Consider the following 26778-nt stretch of genomic DNA (forward strand, 5'->3'; position numbering starts at 1 on the left):
TGTGGAATACACAAGTATTGTAAAGATCACAACTTTCAAATCAAATCAAGCAAATGCAGCCAGCGTAAGCCTGGGAAGCAAATAGGGTTTTTATCACCAAATCAAATACATCCAACATGAAGCCTGGAAAATGAACAAATGGGCAGACCTCTCTGGGATCATGGCACAGAAAGTCATGTTGAGAGGATCCTTAAAATAAGTGCCTGCTTTCTCCTTCTCCCACACACAAAACAGCAAAATGTAGCTTTGCAAGGAGTGTTTCCACTAGAAATGCTCTTATTGCCACTGAGGTGGAGAAAAATAATCTAAAACAACTAAAAATACAAGATCTGGATAATTCCTCTTTCCTCTTCTTTTAGATCTGAAAAACCATGCACTTTAATACCACCGCCCATGTGAGAATGCCATTCAAAATAATGGTTTTCTATTCTCTGAATCCTTGCTATTAGTCATTTTGAGGGAATATCATATATCAGAAGGCTGCTTTTATTTTTCCCAAAAGACAAGGATATCTGAAGCGATTACCAAATGCTGATTCAGTACCCATGATAAGAACATTCTGGAGTTTTTAACTTGCCTGGTTCTGTGGCCCCTTCAAAACCGGAGGGTTATAGGCGCATTAACTAGTCATTTTGCTCAGTGCCAGTGGTCATGTCTCAGGCTGTTTGTGCCCCGTGGGTTTTGTGTTTGTGGTTGTTTTCATCACTCTTTGCTTGTTATAAATTCTTAGAAGTTCTAGAAACACAGAATTTGGTTAGTGATTAGGAAGAGCAAAAGATATTATCCAACACTAGTTATTTATGAAGAACACTAATTAATATTCTCAAAATCATTAACAATAAACTATGAAAAGTTGATAATATAAAAGCTTAAGAAAAGGCATCCTGGGTCTCTTATGGATAGGATATATGTCTTTATAGATAAGTCCTAGCATTCCAATTATTTTGATAATTCTATCAATCAGTATGTAAAAATTCAAAGGTTCCATCTTCGATAAAGTGGATGTAGTGATTTCTTCTTTTTCTTTCTTTTTTTAAAGATCTTATTTCTTTATTTGAGAGAGAGAGAGCGAGCCCAAGTGGGAGTCAGGGGACAGCAGAGGGAGAGGGAAAGGCAGGCTCCCCACTGAATGGGGAGCCCAGTGTGGGACTGTAGTGATTTCTTTACCCAAGTCCTTGTTTTGTATTTGACATGCTCTCTATGCACAGTTCATGTGATTGGAAGACCCCATCACTGGGCTGGAGGAGATAAGGGTGCCCCGATCATTGAACCTGGCCAAGTAAGGCAGTAGGGCTCTGCTTTAGGATGGCAGGTTGGGTGCCTATGTTTTCTTTCTCTTCTTCATGGAATTGATTCCATTTAAATGACACTTAAACAAAATAGAATAAATCCATAACAGTACTGTGTGGACCAGAGATGTTGGCATATTTTTGAACACCAGGGTGTATATGGGATCACACTCATACAAAAACATCGCTGAGAAAGTGGTAGCCGAGAGTACACCTAAGTGGTGAGAGCATTCCTTCCAGAAGCTCTGCTCATCTGTATTAGTTTCCTAGGGCTGTCGCAACAAAGTACTGCAAACTGGGTGACTCAGAACAACACAAATATACTTTCTCACAGTTCTGGAAGCTAGAAGGTCAAATCAAGGTATCAGCAGGGTTGGTTCCCTCTGAGGTCTGTGATGGAGAATCTGTACATGCTTCTCTCCTAGCTTCTGGTGACAATGAGCCATCCTCTGTCCTTCCTGCCTCATAGATGCAGGACTCTCATTTCTGCCTCTGCTGTTACAAGGTGTTCTTCCTGTGTGTCTCTGCATCTTTCCTCTTCTTAGAAGGACACCAGCCCCAGTAGACAGACTAAAGACCCACCCTGTTCCAGTACTTCTTCATTTTCACCTAACTAATCACATCTTCAGTGACTCGATTTCATTTCAAGTGAGGTCATACTCCAAGATACTGAGAGTTGGAATTCCCACACATTTGGGGGAGGAAGGAGGAAGGTTGGGTACTTCTCCCTCTCTTACTCTGCTCTCCATCCATAGCTACATCTATGGATCCACTGCCCACCAGGAGGCTTTGCTCCGCTGGAGTCACCCGACTCTGGTCTTCCAGCATCCAGCAAGGGAGACCCTGAGCTGCTAAACTCTGAAAATCTCTTGCCCTCATGTGCCTCTTGTTCTAAAATTTGAGTTGCTTCATCGTCCTATTATATCTGTCAGCTCCCCTAAGATCTTTGTAATTAATTCCTAATTAAATTCCCTCTATAGGACCATCTGGCACGAGTTCTGTTTTCCTGACAAGACCCTTGACTGACATGAGCTTCAAGACCCACCAAGCTCTGAGTCGCCCCGTAGAGAACAGGAGTGGACAGAGGGCAGCCATTAGGGTAACTGTGGGAAGGACCGCCAGTGGGATGGGGGTCCGTGTTCACCTCTTCCTTCCTCCCCAGCAAATATAGTACAACTGTCATGGGGAAGGTTAATTGTGGGAAATAATAATTGTAAGGAGACAAAACCCTTCCTCTTTCTTAGTGGACAGTCAGTAGATACTACCCAAAGAAATTAAGAAGAGGCGTAAACATATTTCCAATATAGTGGTTTTGTTTTATCTCCTTCCTGAATGCCCAGCTACAGATGGTCCTTCAGATGTACTCGGTTGCAGCAAGATCCAGGCTGAGTGGGAAGGAACACCTGGCAGAAATGGTAGGACCTGGAGCACCTGGGTGGCTCAGTGGTTGAGCATCTGCCTTTGGTTCAGGTTGCGATCCGGGGGTCTTGAGATTGAGTCCCGCATCAGGCTCCCCTCAGAGAGCCTGCTTCTCCCTCTGCCTATGTCTCTGCCTCTATCTGTGTGTCTCTCATGAATAAATAAAGAAAATCTTAAAACTGACAAGGAGAAAATTGGGGCATGCCATGTGATAGCTATAGATGACCCGACTTGTTTTTGTTTTTTTCAGATTTATTTATTTATTTATTTATTTATTTATTTATTTATTTATTCATTCATTCATGACAGACACAGAGAGAGAGAGAGGCAGAGACACAGGCAAAGGGAGAAGCAGGCTCCATGCAGGGAGCCCGACTTGGGACTACATCCCGGGTCTCCAGGATCACACCCCAGGCCCAAGACGGCGCTAAAGCGCTGGGCCACCGGGGCTGCCCAACCTGACTTGTTTATTACTACATGTCAGGCTTTCTCTAGAGAACATCTCCCCACACATCCCTCACCAATAACGCTTGAAGAGATTTTCCCAGCCTCCGCCCCAGAAGGCAGCAAAAAGATATAAAAAAAAAACCATAACAGCTTACTTACTATGATCACAACTGCAGTTTACTCATACCTAGAGCAGCGTTGGGAAACTCCACCTGAGTAAATTATACATAAACTGTCATTCTTTTGACCACCATCAAGTTGTAGCCTTAAAGGAAAGCAGCCTTGCTTTCTTGTCAGAAACCTATTATTGGAGGCTATGATCCACAATTACTCAATGTAAAGACCTCTGGAAATTTCTACAGGCATATAAAGTATGATCTTAAGGCAAGGCAGATCTTTGCAGACAGCTCTGAGATAGGTATACCCCCCTGTCTCACTTCATGTCAGCTAACTCCAGGGACTCATAGAAGACCTTGTTTTTCCTGATAAAGTGATATCATTTGATAGGCTAAGATAGGTCTTGCTACAGTAACAATAAAACCCAGAAGTTTCAATAACTTAGCACAGTAAACCTTTATTTCTTGATCACATAATGTCTGATATGGATAGGTGGCTGTGTTCTATCTTAAATACATGGCTTAAATACACTGGAACACGTGACCTCCATGGTCATTATCAAATGGAGAAAGAAAGCTAGAGAATCCTGCAGGATGATTTTAAGTGTCAAATCTAGAAATGGCTTAGCTCACTTCTGTCCCTCGTCTCATCAGCCAGGGTGAGTCTATGGCCCACCTGGCCCATTAGAGCAGGGAAATACAGAGGAGCACCAGACCACTGGGTGAGGCTTAGAACCTCACCACATCTTTTCTTTAACCATATCATTTCTCTAGTTACCTTATTTAAGTTGCTATTACTAAATATGTTTATTTGTGTCTCTTTAAGGGACTGAGTTAGTAAAAAAACAAAAGTAGAAACTTAACCAAACCACCACTTTGCACACTTTAAATATATTATAATTCTGCTTGTCAATTATACCTCAGTAAAGTTGGGGGAAAGGAACATTTTTTTAAAAAAGGAGGAATATTAATCAATGTTTTTAAAAAAATAGAAACCAGTACCAGACACTCTGATCCATCTCAGTGTGATTTATCTAGTAATGAGTTAAATACTTGCTGTATATTTACCACAGAAAAAGACAGAGCAGCCTTTATGTTCTCAGCAACAGCTCAGAAAGCTGCCAACATTAGAACCTATTTGTTTTATTGAGAAGAGGGATTGTTGGCTGGAACACAAGGGCTCCCCATTACTCTTTCTGGAAAAAGCAATGGGAACTTTAACTTTTCTCTGGACATCTACCAACATCTATCAGGAGAAACACAAGTTTAACATCTCTTTCTGAAGGGCAGCACTTAGAATGCCTCACAGCCCTCCCCAGTCTCCGCTGGTGTGAGCAATGGCTAGGGGTCCCAAATCCAAGCTCTTTTGTGTTTAATAGAAGTGCTAAAGCAAATCAACTGTACAAATTGAAAACAACCAACTGGGCTGACCTGGAATACTAACTGGAATGGAAGTCTGATAGTGCCGAGCTCAATGCCAAGAGCCAGGGCTCTCTCACAGGATTAATTCTGAGTTCTGACTGAGAATCATTCTGTGACTGGAGGGAGAGGCGTTCACATATCCACACATCAGTGAACTGGAGTTCTAACTCAAGTCTCTTGGGCAGAGAGGTTGTTCCCTGAGGGATAATTCTAGAGGTCAGGATGAGAGCGAAGTGAGAACCAATGTCTTCTGTTTCTCAGAGTTGAGTTTTTAAAACTCCCTGTCTTTACGAATCACCACTGATCTTAATCCTCCATGCGGCTTCCTCAAGTTCAGGACATTGTCTGCCTCCTCCTAATTCACAGAGAAAATCGAAAAACTGGGTGGGAAATCTCTCAATTCTCTGACCACACTGCCCACAAGTTTTTTAACTGAGTATTTTCCACTTCCTGTCCTGTTTGTCCCTCCACCCATCACCTGACTTGCACCTTCACCACACCACTGAAACCATGCTGGCTACCAATACTGCTGATGCCCTGATCCAGAGAATACTTGTAAGTCCCTACTTCATTTTATGTCTCCTTGGCATTTCATCCTGCCTCTGGCCATTCCCTCACTTTCTACTCTGCTGGTTCTGCTGGTCCCCTGATTTTTGGTTTTCCTGCCACCTACCAAGTTGCCTGAATGTCTACCCCTTCAGTGTTGACATTTCCCCTGGTAGGACCCTAGCTCTCTAGAAATTCATTCAACAAGGCTTTCTTGAATGAGGAAGTGCTTAGAGGAAGTGCTAAAGCAAATCAGCTTCTCACACTGAAAAGGGGCTCTGGGGTTGGCACAGAAAAAAACAAGATAGGGTCATATCCACCCAGGCCTCAAGGACCAGTGCTCTGGATCCCATTTAATGGCCCCCACATCTACTCAGGCACTCAGGCTAGAAAAACTGACCCAGTGAGGACTCATCTCCTACTCTCACAGCCAGAAAATCCCCAAGTACAATCGAATCTGTCTTTTGAATATCTTTTGAATCTGCTCCCTCCTCTTCTTGTACAGGGTCACTGGCTGAGTTCCAGCCTTCATCGTCTCCCACCTGGATTGTTGGCAGTAAATCTTCATTGTTCACCCTGTTCCAGCCTCACTCCCCTCCAATCTCCTCTGCATAATGTTCCAGAATTATCTTTGAAAAATTCAGTGTGGTCACATCATTCCCTACTCAAATCCCTTCAATAGTTTTCCATCATCTCCCTACAGGGTCTTCTATGAGCTGGCTCTCACCTGCCTCCCCTTTGCACCTTCTATTAGTCTCCTGCACAAATCTTAGGTTCCAACATTAATAATCACCTTAGAGTTTCCTTGGAAGTTCATACTTAATCACACTTCCAGAGCAATAGCCTTAAGAAATCCTTTCTAATCCTCTGACGATGGTTTTCATTATGCTATGTATGTGGTTCACTGCATACCACGGGTCTTGCACATGAAAGTGTACTGATTTAAACACCCAGCATTCAATAGTCATCTCAAACTTAACATGTCCAAATCAGAATTTATTTTTTTAAAGATTTTATTTATTCATGACAGACACGGAGATAGAGGCAGAGACATAGGCAGAGGAAGAAGCAGGCTCCCTGTGGGACTTGAGCCCAGGACCCCGGGATCAAGACCTGACCCAAAGGCAGATGTTCAACCACTGAGCCACATGGGTGCCCCCGAAGCAGAATTTCATGTAAAATTTGCTTTTCCCTAGTCTTTTTAATCTCCATTGTTCAGGCCAGAAACTTAGGAAGCAAACTTGACTCCTCCCCATTTTTAACACATCCAAGTTAACTGTCGACTCCATAACTAAAATATATCCTAAAGCAAACCACTTCCCTCCTTGCTATGGTTATGTGCATAGCCCAGGCCATCGATCTCCAGACTATTGTAAAAAACTTCCCATCCGGTCTCTCTGCATCCCAGAGAATCTATTCTCCATATTGCAACCAACATGACCTTTTAAGAACACAAATAGGACCATGGCTCTCTCCTATTAAAAAGCCTTCAAAGGCTTCCTTGAAACTTAATAAATTCAAACATTTTGAAAGTCCTGCATGAATCAGCCATGTCCTCCCTTCCAACCTCCTGTGTACACCTGTCTGTCCCTCACCCACTGTGCTCTGACACCCCGGGCTTCTTTCCATTCCCCAAACATACCAACCTTATTCCCATGTAGAAGCCTCACAGGAGCTGTTCTTTCTACACAAGAAGCCTTTCTCTCGGAGGCTGGCTCCTTCCTGACATTAGATCCCAGTTTAAATATCACCTTTTCATTATCCCCAATCTCCATTAGCCTCCAACACAGCATCATAGATTGTTGTTGTTATTTATTCAATTTGCATTTAACTTCTATTTACATTCATTCAATTCAAAATCAAATATCTTTGTAAAGCAAACTAAATACAAGATAAAAAGCAGAAAAGGTGCTATGTTCATAATATCACTCTGTTTTACTTGTGTTATGACTCTTATCACTGACTTGTTTATTAGCTGCTTTTTTTTTAGCTGCTTTTTTTAATTGACTCTTGTCAAATGAAGATACATGGTTCACAAGGGCAGGAATTTATTTATTGCTGTATCTAGTGGTAGTATTCAAAATATTTAACAACAGGAGCATCTGGGTGATGTAGTTGGTTGAGCATCCGACTTGTGGTTTCAGCTCAGGTCCTGATCTCAGCCCCACAGCGGGCTCCTCACTCAGTGCAGTGTCTACTTGAGATTCTCTCTCCCTGTCCCTCTGCCCCTCCCACTCATGTTCTCTCTTTCTAAAGTAAATAAATAAATCTTTAAGAAATATTTAACAATAGATATGACATGAACACCAACCCACCAAAATGGATGCCAACCTTTAAGTGCTCATATGGTCTTGCTGATAAGCAGTGGCTAGATGTTAGCCTTCTTATTCTTATCCCCAACATCTCAACAGAGCCCATCTCTCAATAAATATCAGCTGAATATATGAAGGAATACACCAACAGATGTTTCTTGGGTAATTTCATTGTTCCATCATGAAGACAGATCTATATTAATAAAGAGGGGTATCGGGCATCCTCACATGTTTAGATAGAATCTGTTGTCTTCAGAAGTTCAACCTACTAGTGTTGACTCCCTTGTCATACCCTCTATAAGGACCCATAGCTGAGCAAAAGTGACAGGAGCAGTGAAACTGAGTTCAGAAGACTGAGTTCAAGTTCTGGCAATAGCACAAGCCAGTTGAGAGTTGTATGGCCCTGGGCAAATTACTTTACTCTCTGTGTCTGCTTCTCCAACTCTGTAAAATGGGCACACTATAATGACCTACTACCCCCAATAGCCGAAGGACTGAACAAGATAGTATTCATCAAAGTATTCAGTCAGTCACACCTATAGCATCCAAGGTCAACATGTGTCAGTTTTATTTTGGTCATCCTTTCCCTTCAGAGTTTCTATGAACATCAAATCAGATAATGCATATACAACTGCTCTGAAAAACACATGTATTGTTCAGATTATTAATATTGTATCAATAATAACTTATCCTTCTTTAGGCTTATCTGTTTAAAAATTTTCCCAGTTTTATTGATATATAATTGACATATAACATTATATTAGTTTAAGATGTACAACATAATGATTTGCTATGTGTATATTTTTTTAAAAGGATTTTATTTATTTATTCATGAGAGACACACAGAGAGAGACGGGCAGAGACACAGGCAGAGGGAGAAGCAGGCTCCATGGTAGGGAGCCCAACGTGGGACTTGATCCCGGGACTCCAGGATCACGCCCTGGGCTGAAGGCAGGCGCTAAACCGCTGAGCCACCCAGGGATCCCGCTATGTGTATATTTTGCCACAATGATTTGACTACTGCTCTAAGTTTCATTAACATCCATCAGTTCACATAGTTACAGATTCTTTTCCTTTCAATGAGATCTTTTCAAATCTACTCCTTTAGCAACTTTCAAATATACAATACAATATTATCAACTATAGTCACCATATTACACATTACATTCCCAGGACTTATTATGTATCTTATAATTAGGAGTTTGTACATTTTCACCACCTTCACTCAATTCCTCAGCCCCTGCTTCTGGCAACCACCAATCTGTTTTCTGTATCTCTAAATTTGGGGTTTTTTAGATTCCACATATAAATGAGGTCGTATGAAGTATTTGTCTTTCTTATTTCAGTTGGCGTAATATTCTCAAGATCCACTCATGTTGTTGCAAATGGCAAGATTTCCTAATAAATTATGCTTGATTTGAGAAATCAGGTGGTTTTCCAGGAGTCATAAAGGAGCTGGAAAGGAACTCTGGATCTTGTGGGGGCAAAGCCAGAGTACTCCAGCAGAGGAAATCCATGCTTTGCTTAGCTGAAAAGCTCTCCCTGGAGACAGTATCATTCTGGGGAGATCTGTTCATATGTCATTTAAAGCTGCTAGATGCTGAAAAATAGACTTGCCAGTTACCTACAGAGAAGGAAAACTTTCAACATTCAATGGGTTAAATGAATGAAATGGGTTTAAGCATTTCCCCAACAGCAAGGGCTGGGGGCACTTTCTCCTTTATCTCTCCTCCCACTCAAATATCTCTCCCTTTATTTAAAAACAGCTCACCTGGACTCTGGCCTCCACTGACAAAGGCTGAAGTTTCTGTCTCCCTGTCCAGCTCAATCAGGCTTTTCTTAGCTTCTGAAATCCTGTCTCCTTCTGATCTCACCCAATACTAAGACCACCACATACCACAGTGCAGATTATATACTGCACAGCCACATAGGGCCACACATGCATCATGGTCATATGGCAGTATACAATGGTCCCGACCAACATACACCTTCCTGCTATTGTGTCCTCCCACCCATATCCCCCACCAATATCTATATATACTGAGTTAACCTGATTCAAAGAAGTTAGGGTAACCAGGAGAGCACTTACAGCAGCCCTCAAATCAACAATGGTTCATAATGAGTTTTCTTATCAACAACCTTTATGTAACTTCTTCCCATTTTAACTAATAATTTTTGCTAACTAAATGCTAAGCTGTTAAACATTATTTAAGTCTTTTGTGCCCTTTAAATCCACCATCTTGGAGCAAATCTACAGTCACAGGCTCTGATTACTCCCTTGCCCAGACTTTCTTGGGGAGCGGAGTCAGAGTGAGCTGCACAGTCAAGGTCTTCATTCAAAATCCATCTGCCACTTACAAGCCAAACAACCTTGAACAAGTCACTTAGCTTCTCTGAGCCTCACTTTCCTCATAGACAAAACTGGTGATGATGATGATGATAATATGTAGTTCACCTAGTTTTTGAAAAGAATAGTCAGGAAAATGCTGGTGAGGTGTTCAGCACAGTGCCTAGCACATATACAATAAATGGAAAATAAATAGTATTAGTATTATTGCTTGTTTAGTCCAGGAGAAGACAAACTAAGGGCCAAGTGCCAAATTCAGCTATATACATTCCACTATGTATGGTTCAAGAATGCTTTCACTACAACAGGAGAGTTGAGTAGCTGCCCACAGACAATATGGCAGCAAAGCCTAAAATATCTGCTATTTGGCCCTTTACAGTAATATTTGCCAATCTTTTGTTTAGTCCATAATACCTCTCCATCTCCATGGTGAGATCAGCATAAAACTATTGGTGGCAGAGGCTGTTACTTGCCTCCCAATGTTAGGAGTGAGTTGGACAGGTCGGTAGTCAGGGCCAGGGTCCCCAACAAGAAAATATGGGGTCAGGACAGCTAAGATAAAATAGCGTTGACATCCTGTTTTGCAGGAGTACACTAGCATTCCGCTTTGCAGCCTTTGCAGAAATGACTTCTGAAATATCCTGAAATAAGACAGTTAACTACAAGACACATGTCCCTATCACAGGGAGAGGGCAGTAAAGACATAAGCCCCCAGATGTCATCCAAAAAGACCATCAGCACGTGGAAATGAACCTAATAGGTATGCAGATATGTGACCAAAGCCCCGATTGGCATGACTCAACACACCCTGATCACTGAAGATAGATAGTTCTGCAAAAAAGAGCTCATAAAAACCCCTACACTTAAAAAGCTCCCTCTTGCTCCAGGAGCTTTATACTCTTGCTCAATCAACTTTGCTTTGCTGCCCACCACTCTTCATCTGATTCACCTCCTCATCCTTCGAATCTATGTGACCCAGAATTGCCAGCACCCAATGCAGAGAATTCCTGCAACACCATTATCTGTTTCTCCCTTCTCTATTGTAACAGAAACTTCTCCCATTTTTAGCCTGTACATGATTGCCTGGAATAAAAACTGCATTTTCCAGACTCTCTTGCTGCTAGATATAACCATGTGACTGAGTTCTAGCCAAAGGGATGCAATCTGAAGTGCTATATGGGACCTCCTGCTCCTTCTGCAAGCCTAGAATGCAAGCATAGAGGCTAAAGGTATGTCTAGACCATGACATGACCTTGAGAATGGTGGCCATTCATGGTAAAGCTACAAGACAAAAGGAGCCTGATCCTTGTCACTGCAAAACTGACACAGGCTGTGGTTTCTGTCTCTCTCTACAACTCAGCCAGGATTTTCTCAGCTTCTGAAATCCTGTCTCTTTTGCTTCTCCTAGTGAAGGGGTATGCATCGCCAGTGAACTTACTTCGGATTTTCTGCACTTGGTGATGAGTCTGATCCTAACAAATGTTCCCAAACACATCTAGAAGAACATAAACTTATCATTAGCCCTCAACCACTCCTATTTTGTACACTACCTAAAAAACTTTTTGTAGTAAATTTGGTACTTGCATAAATCGGTTCTTGGCCACACAGAACACTTATCCTTGCAGAATGCCAAAAGAACATTGCACGTAAAAAAAAAAAAAAAAAAAAAAAAAAAAAAAAAAAAAGAAAAAAAAAAAAAAAGAACATTGCACGTGCTTTATACTTATTCAGGAAAATTTCGGATTAATGCTCATTCAGGGAAAAAAAAGACTTATTAAAATGCTTATTCAGGAAAAAAATTAATTTGGAATCAAGATTTAAAAGAAGTTTAAAAACAAAAAAAAAAGAGTGATGTGAAGCCTGAAGAAAGCATCCAAGTCCTGTGTCTACACTAGTTCAAGTTGGGTTTCTGGTCTTACAGCCAAAGAGGCTAAAACAGGCACACACTTCCACTCTGAAGTGTGCTCTGACGGGCACCTGTGTGGTAAAGTCAGTGAAGCCTCCACTCTTGGTTTTGGCTCAGATTATAATCTCAGGGTCATGGAATCGAGCCCCTTGTGGGGCTCCACCCTCAGCATGGAGTCAGCTTGAGATTGTCTCTCCCTCTCCCTCTGCCCCTGCCCCCAGAGTGTGCACTCACTCCCTCTCTGTCTCTCTCTCTCTAAAAAATAAATAAATCTTTAAGAAGAAGAAGCAGCAGCAGCAAGTGCTCTGAGCTGGCAGGGCTAGGAGTAAGGATAAGAGGACTCTGCTGGCATGTTCTAGCAGATGTGAAGCCCCAAGCACGAAGTAGGTAGCTCGTCCAGGGTGGTGCAGCAGGTGAAGGTCAGCACCCCACCTGGCAGGCTCTGGGTGCAGCACACTCCACCTCCAGGCTCCCCTGGAGCAGGAAGGACTCGTGACCGAGTTTGCTTCTGCAGGGCAAGCTGACCAAAAATGCACGGAAAGCAGAAAACAGCCCCTGTTTCTGGGAAAAGAATCTCCTGTGATCTTGTGTCCTGTGTCTGTTTGGTGAACTACAGCAGGGAGGCCTAGGAAATGCACACTAATGAGCAGAGAAGGGAAACCTAGTACTTTTTTTTAAAGGCCATTAAAATCCCTGACTGCAAAGAAAAGAGACCACTAGCATACTGCCAGCAGAAGCTGGATTGAGAAAAGAAAGAGCTGTGTCCAGGAAACTCGAGAACTTTCCTTTTGGTTCGCTCACCTTCCTTTTTTTTTTTTTTTTTTTTTTTTTCAATATAAAACTTCTTTTGTTGTCACTTGCTTAGTTGCTGATTAGAATAGTCTCCAGGGAGGGCATAGGGAGGGGGTGCATCAGTGACAGTCAGAGGGCAAAGAAGCCACAGAATCCCTCCCAGAACTCAACTATTAGGGCCCAGAAGCTTCACAGTTTAAAAATCCCCGTTCTGGATGAGGTAGGGCCACCATTTGCCATAGTTATGACAGCTCTGTTTGCTGTTAACTTTTGTTTTCTTAAGTATTTCACATTCTTGTAGTGCGTGTGTCTCTGTGTGTGTGTGTTTAATTGACCTGCTAATATTAATATCCACTGAACATTTACCATGCACCAGGCACTAGGTCGGGTACAGAAGACTGCAATGTCACATTTTTGTACCTAACTCTATGCATTATTATCTCATTTTACAGATAGGGAAACTGAGGTGGCCACTAGGATCTGCCTGGGTTACATAACTAACAAGGTAGGCTTGCTGACATTCCAACCGAGAGTCTGTTCATTTAGGATCTACTCTTTTTTTTTTTTTTTAAGATTTTTATTTATTTATTCATGAGAGACACAGAGAGAAAGGCAGAGACACAGGCAGAGGCAGAAGCAGGCTCCCTGTGGGAAGCCCAATGCAATACTCAATCCCAGGACCCCAGGATCACACCCTGAACCAAAGGCAGACCTCAACCACTGAGCCACCCAGGCGTCCCTAGGATCTGCTCTTTTGATCACTATTCTTTTTTTTTTTTTTTTTTTTTAATGGAGAGCTAGGAAAGTCTTTTAGGTCCAATGAGGGGACAGGAGCCTTTTTAAAGTTACCTACTAAAAAAAATAAAAATGAAAATAAAATAAAAAATAAAAAAATAAAAAATAAAAAGTTACCTACTACTATTTATGTTGTCTTTATTTTCAATCAGTGACCTGATTCATCCCTGCACCTTAGCTGTTTATGTATGTAATTAACTCATGTTTCAATGAATCTCTTCTTGATCTCCACAATCCCCAAATTCTTGCCTCACTTTTGATAACTTCCCAGGGTGTTTCTATCATCCCTAAAGGCACCAGGAGCCCCTTACTCTAACCTGTAGTTGGCACTCTAAGCGTACACCAGCAGTTACCAATATTTTTTAATCTCCAGAACCCTTTTACATTAAAAAATTATTGAGACCCCCAAATAGCTTTTGTTTATGTAGATTAGACATATCAATCTTTGATGTTTTATGATTTAAACTGGGAAATTGTTGGGCCTGGGTGACTCAGTTGGTTAAGTTGATCTTGGGCTCTGGTCACAATCCCTGGGATTGATTTCCGAGTCGGGGGCCCTACTCAGACAAAGATCCTGCCTCTCCTCCACAGTCATGCTCTCTCTCTCTCTCTCTTTCAAATAAATAAATACAATTCTTAAAATAGAATAAAATAAAATAAAACTGGGAAATTGTTAAACTATTGATTAACTCATTTAAAATCATAATAGCAGCATTGCATGTTTACATAAATAACATTTTCACAAAGAATAACCATGATTTTTAAAAAATGAGTGAGAGATGCACATTTTTGCAAATCTCCTTATGACTATCCAGGTCCTCATGTCTTCTTCTGCGTTCAATCTGTTGTGATATGTTGCTTTGGTTGAAATATGTAAAGAAAATCAAGCTCTATACAGATATGAAGTTGGAAGAGATACGAATTTTTCAGATAACTGTGGCTCTTCCTCTGATAGCATACCAAAGCTCAACAAGTGGTAGTTTCTTTTAAAAAGGTTAGCAAATGAAATCAGAATCCATGATGGATGGCCTTCATATTCTGTTACTTTGAACTCCATTGGACTCTGTTTCACTATGACCCATACATGATTTTGTAACATCATGAGTTAGCTCCTCCAAATGTTGGCACTTTTCACTATATAATAGCCCCTAAAGTTAAATTTGTCAATATCACTACAAATCTCATCAGAAAAGCTGGAGTGTAGGGAAGCTCTCAAGTCCACAGTGGAAGATTCAATTTTTTTAAACACCTGATTTTCACTGGAAAGTTTGCATTTTATCATTGGCAACAAATACTGTCATTTATTTTCCTTGAAATGAAAGCTTCCCTAGTTCATTTGTAAGAAAATATCTGCCATGTGTCTGAGTCAGAATAACCAATGTTTGCTTGTCAGTCATTCTTTCAAGGAAAAGTGGTATTCCATAAAAGGAGCAGCTAGTTAAGCTCACAACCCACCTACCCATGTGTTTTTCTGAAGCCCATGTGGTACTTATGAATATAGCAGAAGGGCTCTATGTATACTTCCCATTTTGTCAAAATACTAATAAGACCTGTAACTGAGGATCAAAATTAAGGCAATTAATACTTTTTACTGCTTTGTGAGGCATTCTTAAGTGAAACTAGCATATTTTAAAAACAAATGCATGACAATAACCAACATGATGTCAGTTGCACAGGTGACTTGACTTGAGGTCTCAGCAGTGGTACCCACCACCATTACTCATTGGTGAACGCAAAAGTGAATCCAATGAAGAAAGCAAATGACATCTGTGTTATAAAATTTTGAACTCACGAATCTTTCTTAAAAGGCTCAGGGAACCCCAGAGGTCCACAGATTCCATTTTGAGAACCACTGCCATAACCAAGCTAGGGAGCACTCTGAGAGGCCAGACTTTCTGTCCCTGTCCCTCTCACAATGAAACAGCACAGGCTCTAATCAGAGCATTTAACTTCCTGAATAAGTCTCTCCATTTATTCCATGGATGAGAGAGTAAAAAAGTTCTTTATAAAGTTTAAGTCGAATAGGTTCTGCTGGGTCATTGATCCTGCAACACAAGCAAGACAGAAGTGACTTCCTGAGCATCTGAGCCCTGGTCTGACATTCAGAAATGCCAGTATTCCAACTCCTGATTTCCATTCCTATTACCAGACTTGTGGAAACTTACTCACCCCCTCTTGACCACATGAATGTATGTAACAGTTACTCCCTTTGAAAATAGGGAACTCTCGGATAATTAGAAGTGTGGCCCTATATACTTTTCTTGCTGCTGCCTCGGCCCAGGAGCCATACGATGCTGCCAGTCTCTCTCTCTTTCTCTTCCTCTCTTTCTCTCTCATTCTCTCTCTCCCTCATCACAGATTCTGCACATTTAGAAAAGCTATTTTCCCAGAACGATTTTCCCCATATAACCAATATCACATCTGTTAGGAATTTCTAATTAAAAGGAAAAATTAACAAAAAGATGGAGAGTATTATAAATCTATCCTCCTGTTAGGTTGTGACCTCTTTCCCCCTTCTATTTGTTATTGTCTGCATCAATCTCATTTTCTGAACCAAGATCAAGTCTAATAAGACAAAATTATTTTTACTCAGTAGCAACAACCATGCAACATAAATGATAAACTCAACAGGCTGTCTTATAAATATCAAAAGGGATATTTCATTACAAAAAGCTTTTAGATAAGAAAGCAGGGAGTCATCAGCTCTGTTTCAGCGTGGACAACAGAGCCCATTCTGTGTTTCTGCTGCAGAACTCAGTTCTCCGAACTTTCTGACCTATGAATGAGGACAACATGTCAGAGGATCTTATCTTGCACCAGCTTTCCTTTGTTTCTGTGGTATGCAGAATCTGTGCAACTAAGGAGACATTAAAACAACTGATCCCTAAGACTCATTCAGCTCTGACATGTAACGGTTTTAGAACTCCCATTAGTTTCCAAACTGGAGCCCATGTTTCATGCTGCTCATTGCCTTGCCCTTTTAGAAAGTATGGTCCAGATTCTCTGCCTCCTCCAACCCACTGGAAAATACTTCCAACTTGCAATGCAAACTTGGACAATTAGAAATGAGAATTCTCTCCATTCAAATCACCATCGTGCAGGTTTTCTGTGGCTTAGGTGATTAACTACATAGCACAGAGATTGACCCTATTATTTTTGAGGGTTCTTCGGATGTTGTTTCAGCTGCTTGTGTAAAAAAAAAAATGTTAAACTACGCGATTATTTGAAAACTTGATTTAGTGATGTTTTAAATGAACGCTTTCCATTTTCTGGACATTTAATCCAATTTTGTACGTACCATGCCTAGTTTAAACCTTCAAGGCTGTATTTCAAATGCACTAGTAGCTAAGACTAAATGCAAATATTCCTTCAATCTGGCTGAGATGACACATCTCTCCCTTTAGGAAAAGGAAAAAAAAAAAAAACCTGTAGGGACTGTCATAAATAATTTTACTTAAGTGAATGCTGAAATTAGGCACCACATTGCCTGGCTCCCAGTAACCTATTTGCAGCCAGATATGTCGAGTACCCACTGGCCAAAGCCTCGCCTTTTCAGAAATGGAAAGCAGGAAAAACAATACGATCATCTTTTAAAGTGGCATGTTGGACCCATCCCCAAAGTTAAATATACCTAGACAGTTCTCAGTGAGGTAACTACAGCTGACCTTGGAAGAAAATGATGTTTATAGCAGCCCAGGAGCTGGGAAAGGTGATAATGAATGAGATGTAATCATGTGTTTCTGGCACACACTTTGGATAGTACAAGGAGCTAATTGCATTTAAGTATTATCTTACGATATGGTGACCCAATCATTTTGGAAGATGACCAAAGTCTCCCTTTTTGGAAGAGTTACTCTATTTTTAGTCAAAATTCATTAATGTCGCCCTCTAGAACTCCAAAAAATCCTTCCTGGATCAAATCAAATGGCTTGGATTTTTCCTGTAAATCTTCCTATCCGTGCTGTCAAATGCTGACGAGCATATCAGTGGTTCATGGGCTGAACTCTGAAATAATGGATCCTGATTTCCTTTTGCTCCTGGTAATCCTTGGTCTAGTGTAACTTGCGGCAATACTGACTCTGGTTCTCACTCAGATTACATGAAGGAAACATTCACCCTGCCCGAATCTGGTGCCTGTCCAGGGAAGCATGCCAGTCCCCAGCGCCACAAGGGGTGAGAGAGAGCACAAATGTCTCCAAGAACAAAAGAGCAACAGGAAGAGACTAGTCCTAAAATGGCAGGGTAAAGAGTATTCTTTGCCTGGCCTTTTAAAATCACAGACAGGTTGATACATAGATTAATGCTGCCCTACATACCTTAATGTGGGAGTTAAGCAGACTCTTAAAATGTCAAAAGAGAACTGACAAAGGAACTAAGGCATTTTCTCCTACAGACCTATTTTTTTTTAGAACGTGTCAGTGTAATTGATAGCATACGATGCTCTCGGGTCATCTTGCAGTTCTGTGTTGATACAGGATGTTGGGGTTAATTGGTCTCTTTCTGGAATTTGTGTTTTGATCAAGTGCTTATAATTTCTTCTAATACTTTTTTTAAAAAAAACTGATGTTTTCAGCTGAAATATACTTATAATCTCAATGTGCTATATACATTACAGCCAAACAGAACAACAGCAACAAAAGCGACACTGTCTCTGCTTCAGGAGCGTACGTGCTAAGCCCTGAAAATGGAGAATTTGTGGTGATTTGTAAACTTATTTGTCAACGGAGGCAATAGGGACATGAATCTTTTGAACAATCAGAAACACCAACTTGAGAAGTGGCTGGTAGGCCTTCGAAATCCATCTGTGTTGGGGTAGCCCTGGTGGCGCAGCGGTTTAGCGCCGCCTGCAGCCCGGGGTGTGATCCTGGAGACCCAGGATCGAGTCCCACATGGGCCTCCCTGCATGGAGCCTGCTTCTCCCTCTGCCTGTGTCTCTGCCTCTCTCGTCGCTCTCTCTGAATGAATAAATAAATAAATCTTTAAAAAAAAAAAAAAAAGAAATCCATCTGTGTTTTAAAGCTTTACCATAACTAAATCCAATTTGTACATCAGAAAAGTGGAAAAGAACGTTCTTTCCTAACAAAAAGAAAAAGTAGAACTCATTGTCTAAGGGAAAGTTTTTAGAATTTGCCAGGTTTTAAATGTACTCTAAAGTTTTTCGGCATGAACCAGGGCAGAGCAAGAAATGAGGCAAGTGTCTTGCTGTGGTTGGTGGGAGGGCTCAGAGCAGAACTATGATATAAGGGGGCTGGAGGCCTCCCTCCGGGCTCCTCTCTCTCCCTCTTGTGGATCAATCACCCTTTTAGAATAGTAATAAGAATTTTATTTTTGTCCCCAACCAAAGCACAGGGTCACAATTTTTAAACTGAACTGGAAGGGCCTTACCCATCCCCCGAAGTAAATTTCATCTTGTATGAAAATCACCAGACAATCAGCAAAAAAGGAGCTCATGCTCCCCGCTGGCACCTATGAGTGAAAAATATGTTTTGGTGTTAGATCGGCCCATTGCTTAAGAACGGGGAGAAAATAGAGTGTCGCATTTCAAGTATTCCAAAAACAAGCAGAATTTGAGAAGCAGAAAATGAACAGCTAAGAATCCAAGATCAAAGCATCAGAAGTTCAAGGAGGATAATAAAGCAGGCAGGAGGCCCAGGGTGGCTGCTGAAGTGAGCAGGACCTGAGTCCTGTTGAAGCCTTTCCTCGCAGATGCTCCACAGGCAAAACTGGGAGTCCAGCTGACAAGGTACAAAAGCACAAAAGAGCAACCACCAGGGACATACGAGGTTCTAATTTTAAGGTTGGGCTTAGGTGCAAGAGGAAGGACTCCAGGACCCTGAGTTCTAACCATCTAAGGCTGAGATGATGGTTTGGTACAGCATGGGAACCTGGCTTTGGAGCTGGCTACACACCTGCTCTTCACCCCAGGACGCAGGAAATACCTCTAGCTAAGGTGGGGCTGTGGGCTGAGAGTCGGTCAAAAAGTGTTGTGAAAGGAAGTGTGAGGACCTGTCTGTTCCTCTGTGACTCCAAAGAATGTGCCATTAGTCCTACAGGGGTGCGTACGTGTCCATGCACGGGCACAACTGAGTTCCATGATCCATCCCAGTCCCTATGGTGTGTCCGGTCCCCTTGCTCCAGCTCTCTGTTCTGTGATGCTTACACAACCTGAGGCGCATAAGTACTTAGGATAATTTGCTCTTTTAGAAATACAGTTGGCCCTGGAGCAACATGAGTTTGAACTGCACAGGTCAACTTATACAGGGATTGTTTTGATAAATACAAGACAGTACTGCTTTCTCCTCCTTATCATTTTCTTAATAACGTTTCTTAATAACGTTTTCTTTTCTCTAGCATACTTGATTGAAAGAATACAATGTGTAACACACGTAACATACAATCTATGTGTTAATCGAATGTTTATGTTATCAATAAAGCTTCTTTTTTTTAAAAGATTTTATTTATTTATTCATGAGAGAGACAGAAAGAGAGGCAGAGACACAGGCAGAGGGAGAAGCAGGCTCCATGCAGGGAGCCGGACGAGGGACTCGATCCCAGGACTCCGTGATCACGCCCTGGGCCTAAGGCAGAGGCTCAACCGCTGAGCCACCCAGATCAACAATTGGCTATTAGTAGTTAAGGTTTGGGGGAGTCGAAGTTATATGAAGATTTTGGAGGGCACCTGGGCAGCTCAGTTGGTTAAGTGTCTGCCTTTGGCTCAGGTCATGATCTCAGGGTCCTGGGATAGAGCCCTGCCTCCAGCTCCCTGCTGAGCAGGGAGCCTGCTTCTTCCTCTCCCTCTGCTGCTCACCCTGCTTATGCTCGCTCTCATTCTCTCTCTGCCAAATAAATAAGTAAAATCTTTAAAAAAAAAAGATTTTTTTTTGACTGAAGGGGGGGACGGGGTCAGTGCCCCCAATCATTAAGTTGTTCAAGGGTCAAATGCTTATAACACTCTCCTTTCCCAGGTAAAAACTGTTTTATCTTAATATGTTCCGAATTGATCTTCATCTGCAACAGGTCAGAAAGCAGAGAGCAATGAAGACAAGCAGATCTTTGACTCCTCCAATCGTACAACAGAATAACGTCTTTCCATTAACACTGGTTTTTGTAAGACAGTAAGTGCAAAGACAAATGGAAGACATTTGTGTTTTGCTAATATTGATGTGCTTTTATCCCAGTGTGATCAATGTCAGCTACTGCATTCAGTGAGGCCACTGTTTAGAAAAACAAAATCCCAACAAGAAACACTGGATGCACCTAAACCCAAATTTACAAAATGTACTAAGTTAACAAAGTATTTAGAGCTCAAAGTGTTCAAGAAGGATGGAAGGAAGGAAGGAAAGGGAAGAGGTATTTTTTCATTTTTAAAAAGAGTTCTCTGTTTATCAAATAGATTTATTTCAAAATCCATGTGAAGCACTCCAGATTCAACAGAAATTATTTACTGTCCCCTCCCCTCCGAAAACCAAAACAAAACAGGACAGTATATATCTAGTTTTCTCAGGAACATATGTATTATGGAGAGCAAGCCTCATCTCTTACAAACAATGTTTAATGTTAGAATTAGAGAGGGGGTTTTTTGGTGCCACGTTATCTGAATTACAGAAATGAAAAACGGTAAACAAATTCTTCACCTTCTTCTGGGCATGACTAAGTAGTATTATGTCCAGTCATTTTCTTAAAATGACTCTCTTTTCTTTGTTCCAGGACACTTTGATCATCCTGACCACAGCTTTTGTAGCCTACTTTGTGTTGAAAATATGAAAAATGAGTGAAGCTTGTTTGTGAAAAATCTAGCTCCTTGATGTCCCAACCATAGGCTAGTATGAGAGGCTTTAAAAACTTGATATGAGCTCAAAGAGAAAGGGAGTCGTGTTACCACCAACAAGCAGACAAGGCAAATTCCCATGATGCCGGGCCACTGCCTGAGGGGTGGAGGCGAGAGGGGGCACGTCAGGGCATTCCTTCAAGGGATTGGTTTCCTATGTGATGTCACTGGGGGTGAGGCCGGGTTGCTACTTGCCCTCTACTTCCATGAAGCCATGACTGCCCCCGGAGCATGTCACCAATGAGGAGCCTTTTCTGACCTTGGGTATGATATGAGCCATACAGGCCATCCTTCTAAACATCTAGAAGAGATGCTGACATGCTGAAGTGTATTGGATGAAACAGATGAAGTGATTCTTTTTAGAGATGTGGAATTTGCTTTAAAGTAACCGATGGGGATAAATGAGATGTTTTGATCATTCCTATTACTGGGTGATGTGTACATGGGAGTGCATTACACTATTCTGCTTACTTTTTGTGTATGGTTGAAACTTTTCAGAATATAATGGGGTTTTTTAGCTTTTTATTTATTTTTTAAATTTAAATTCAATTAATTAACATACAGTGTATTATTAGTTTCAGAGGTAGAGGTCAGTGACTCATGAGTCTTATATAACACCCAGTGCTCTTTACAGCACACGCCCTCCTTAATGTCCAACACCCAGTTACCCCATAATCTCCCCTCCAGCAACCCTCAGTTTGTTTCCTATGATTAACAGCCTCTTATGGTTTTTTTCCCCTTCTCTGATTTTGTCTCATTTTTCTCTCCCATCCCCTATGCTCCTCTGTTTTGTTTCTTAAATTCCACATACGAGTGAAATCATATGATAATTATCTCATAATATAATGTTTTAAAAAGAAAATTCCCTAACATAGTTGGGGTGAGAAGTAAGCGGAGAGAGAGAACAAATAGACTGTCTATACTAACCCCATTTCTCAGGACGAAAAAAGCAAAAAGTCCTTGCTATTGGGTGAAATATCCCAGCCGGAAGCACTGCCCCTCTCTGATCAACATTGTGGCAAAGCCGCGAAGCCCAGCACCAATTCAGATAAAACAGCTGCAAAAATAGAGGCTGCTCCAACCTTGAAACCTAAGGAAAATAATAATTTAAAATAAAAAAAAATATCTGAAATGAATCCATTCTCCCCTCATTTGCAATAACAACTTTTCATTTGAATTATGCATCACCACGACTATTTGAATTACAAATGTATGAATTATTCATTATCTGCAATGTGACTGAGTGTTTTGATCCCACTTGTTGAAAGCCAGGGCTAAGCCTGCCTGGGATCTGGCTGGCAAGGGCCAGGTGGCATCTGGGGACCCCGGGAGGCAGTCGCCCTTCGGAGCCCTTGCCACCAGGGCGAAGAATGGAAGGGTACATTATACTGTACGGAGTTGTCAACTTTGACCTCCTTGTGCCATAAAACGTCCCCATCGTCTCCTGGCTCCCCAGCCTGTAACAGCTGCTACCCACTGGCACCACCTACATTTTAAACCAGCTGGAGACAGAGTTCTACGTGATAAGCCTGTTATATTTGCAGAGTAAGCAGGAACACCTAATGGCTTGGCCCCCTAATGATTCTGGGACTGGCCTCTGACAGACTGCAGCACTGTGCACTGGCAAAGCAGAGGAAAAAATAATTAAAAGAGCCTTTGTCAAAGCTCCCTCTAAATCAACCTTTTAAATGTGCTCGGTTTAAGAGTCCCAAAGTGCCAATTCAATCACACTGGCCTCTAAGAACCACAGAAACCCCCAGGATAGCCATGGCCAATTAGTCAAGCTAGAGGGGAGTGTGTGTACATGTGTGCGGGTCCTGGTGAGGGTATGTTCAGAGAATCAACGCAGATGCTGAAAGGGCCCCCTGGAGAGAGAGCAGAGTGACCCCCAGACAGAACCAGCTGCTCTTCTCTTGGCCGGGAGATTGCAACAAAGCCAAAGGAACAATTGGAAAGATGGTAGTAAGGCCCGGGACTGATAAAAGACGGGGAAAGGTTAGCACCCAGGGGCCCTTTAAAGGAGCGAAGCTAAACCGAGTGACCTCAAGGTAATCCACCCCAAGGAAAGGAGCCGCCGTCTCTAACCCGAGGGCTCGGGCTCGCGCTCGCATCGCCGAGGACCAGGCCGGGGAAGGGGAGAGACAGATACTAGAAGAAAACACGCGAGATGCCAAAACCGAGAGGGAAGAAAAAACCTGTGCGGTGTCAGAAAGCAAACTCGAGGGCAGGGATGGAGTCGCCAGCAGTGCAAAGCAAAACCCTCAGCTGGCAAATGGTGCATTTGCTAACAAAGAAAACGAGTGCTTTTCGTAGACAGCCCAGCAAACCTGAAGAGAGACTTGCGTATAAACGTTGTAAAGCCAGGGCCAAGCTTGCCGGGGGTCAAGGGGTGCGGGACAGCGGCGACAGTGGGCGTCCTCGCCGCCACCGCCACCGGGCGCTCGAACCTTCCTCCGGAGAACTGCAGAGGCTCTGGGTGCAGCGGGAGAGCCGCGGCCCTCCCTGTGCAGCGCAGCCGCAGCAGGACGCAGGCCATGGTCTGCAGAGGTGTTGCTTGGTTGCTGGGAATGCACGGGCTCCTTTCAGTGAGGGAAACTGGAGCCCGCAGGGAGTCAGCTGTGCGTGGAAAGGAGGCCCCACAGCGGGTGGCTCTAGAAAAGAGCAAAGATTCGGGCACTTCTAGGTGCTGCTGACAACCGGATTTGCCATCTCCTGTAAGGCTGGCTCCTCAAGAATCTGGTCTAAACCTTTGCAAATTCTTCAGATCATCAGTTTCTTGTTTGCACCCCTCTGGGAGCCTCACGTGACATCCTTGACTCCAACGATGCCCTTGGAGGTTGCATTTTCAAACCATTGAGCAGAGTTCAATTGGGTCAGTTTATTTGTTCTTTTAGGGGTCATGTTATCATTTGGACGTGAGTTTTAAATTTCCCCAAATCCTAATTGCAGTTGCTCAGGCCATGGGCTAGTTTCAAGTTTTAGAAATATGTTTGGACACATCTCCCAGAAGTGGGTAAGAAGTTAGAATAACGGAAAGGCTTGGCTCCAAATTCAGCGGAATGTCAAAAAAGCCTATGTTTGGCTGAATGGACCTTGTATAATGAAATCTCAGCTTCCCTCTGTGTTCTTACAGGCCAAATACATACTGGATGAAACTGATGAAATTAAGCAAAGCAAAAAGCTTTAGAGTATTTACTGCAATATTCTATTGGTGAAGTGTATTTATTGCAATATGCTGTTGATGAGGAATATTTACAGTAACATGCTAGTGACGAGCAACAGTGGATCTCTCTTTGGTTTCATCCTATATGAACGTGTTGGATCATTCACTAATTCTTCTACTGGTGATTTGGTACATTAAGCCCCTCCCATTGACTAGCCATGAGAGACAGAGTAAAGAACCCCTTCATCAGTGATGCCCTTCCCTCTACCCTCCTCTTCAGAGCACTGCCCCATGGAAGCTCCTAAAGTCCTGCAAGCTTAGGAAGTTATTCTGTTCAGCCCAGACAGCAAGGGCATGCTTCTCAGTTTCCTAGTGTCTCAAGTGTTAGGGGCTTCAGTTGTTCTACCAAAAATACTGATAAATTGGTCTCTAGTCCAACTGAAATCAATAACAGATATTTTCTAGGTCAAGTCCTGAAGCAAAGAATGGTGTTTAAAAATAAATGTATCAAGTTCTTTAGCCAGGCAGCAGAGCAAAGCTCACTGATCCATGGGATGGCTGACTCTATTTCCTTGATAATAAGCTAAGAGACTATTCTGGCCAACCATAATCCATCCAGCACAAGGAAATCTGCAGATGGAATTGGGGGCCTTCTCACCAGCACACAAGCAAGCTGGCCTCGATGGAATCCTCCTTGCCTACAAGGCCATAAGGACGAGCTGTAGTGAACTGGAAGGTCTATTTTTGTCCTAGGAATTTGATCCCACTTTTGACACCCTGGTATTCAAAATAAAGGTTAGGAAATTATATTACATGTTTTTCTATGGTCAGGTTGATATTCTAGCATCTTAGGGTAACTGAAAACAGACCACTGAGTTTCTTGGAGCTTTTTATGTCTTCACTGCCCCTAGTTTTGCTACAAGAGAAAGAGGAAAGCTATGGAGTAGGAGGCAGGCAAGCTCACTGACCGAGCACATCAGCCACTTTCTTCCAGGAGAGATGGATGTCAGGTCCCTCTACCTTCAGGACACCTCTGTTCTGATCTTGGGCTACTGCCCTAAAAGTGGAGCCTTAACATTACAGTTCAGTCCTTGTACTTTGAAACTTTTACATCAGTATTTGAGGAGCATCAGGAAGGAGAATGGAAGTGTAGACAATGATTCTCTTTTATTGCATATGTGAAAAGGGCAATGGGGCCGATGATTAACTACCACATGCTTTGTGTACTTGAACAGTCACCACATTAATGCCAGACTTTATTTTCTAAAAAGCTAGAAAAAAGGCATGCATCTGTGGGTTAAACACTTAAACAATTAGAGGCTTAACTACATTCTGTAAATTGAAAGTATGTAGGGAGTTATAGGTCGTTTAATAACTTTTTGTGGTGTTTCCTTCTAATTTTCCTACAAATTAAATTTTAAGCTTGATTTGGAGATAATCCTCAAAGTGGGTTTTATATGCTTTAAATATCTTTTCTATATAGTATTCATAATCTGAAAAAAGCACTTAAAACAATATATAATCACTACATATATATATATATACACACACACATATATATATGAAGAATGAATTTACTTTGTCTTGAAAGCAAAAATTTAATAAAGCTAAGTAAGAACTCTTGTATTTAAACAATTAAACTTCATCAAAATTTCTCTTAAATAAGCATAGAATTCTCTTCTGAAAAGCTGACAATGGGTAAGAATCTAGAATGCATCTCCAGTCCTGGGTGGGACACTCAATCATCTGAGGGCATAGGAGGTGTTTACATCTCTTGAGGTGGAGTTTCACAAGTTGAGAAAAGAAGGGATGAGGAATGAGCAGCGGGCTTTCAATTGGTATCAAAGAGCAGAGTTTGGTTTTCTGGACCAGGGCTCACCACATAGAACAATAGTTATTGGCAGAGGGACAGTGAATGCATCCACAAGCTCTGGAAGAACGTGTTTGGCAGGAAACTCACTGACCCAAACAGGAGGACCAGAGATAGAAATTTGAAGAGGAAGGGAGAAAACTACCCCAGTACAACTGTGAACTTTACAGGATAGGGAACGAGAATGGTTCAGGAGAAGCCCGTCCATGTTCAGCAGAGAACAAGATGGAAGACGGTGGAATACAAGACTCACCTCCAAGGACCATTGGCCAACACACACCCAGAGGCAAACAGAGCATGATATCTCAACACAAGGTGGAATTGTGACCTCACGAGTGTCCCAAGGAGAGGAAGCTAGGCCCATGACAGGAATATGGTTGGGAGAATGTGTGCCTCATTCAAATAACAGAAGTGGTAAGAGGTTATCACCATAGTGAATAAAAAAAAAAAGAATTAAATCAATTTAGCTATTACCATGTACCGCACACTGTGATCATGGCCTTCTGTTAATTATTTCTTTTAATTC

General features: G+C 42.0%; 1 long non-coding RNA gene across 1 annotated transcript; it reads right to left on the reverse strand.

The window, feature by feature from the left end:
- Positions 1-486: 486 nt before the first annotated feature.
- On the reverse strand, positions 487-26559 carry LOC112644285 (uncharacterized). The gene is made up of 3 exons (XR_003126276.3): positions 26506-26559; positions 18777-18857; positions 487-735 (listed from the first exon to the last, which is right to left on the reverse strand). It is a non-coding gene; the product is annotated as an uncharacterized LOC112644285 (long non-coding RNA).
- Positions 26560-26778: the final 219 nt, after the last annotated feature.

Source organism: Canis lupus, chromosome 1 (genome assembly GCF_003254725.2).
Source record: "Canis lupus dingo isolate Sandy chromosome 1, ASM325472v2, whole genome shotgun sequence".
NCBI classification, from domain to species: Eukaryota; Metazoa; Chordata; class Mammalia; order Carnivora; family Canidae; genus Canis; species Canis lupus.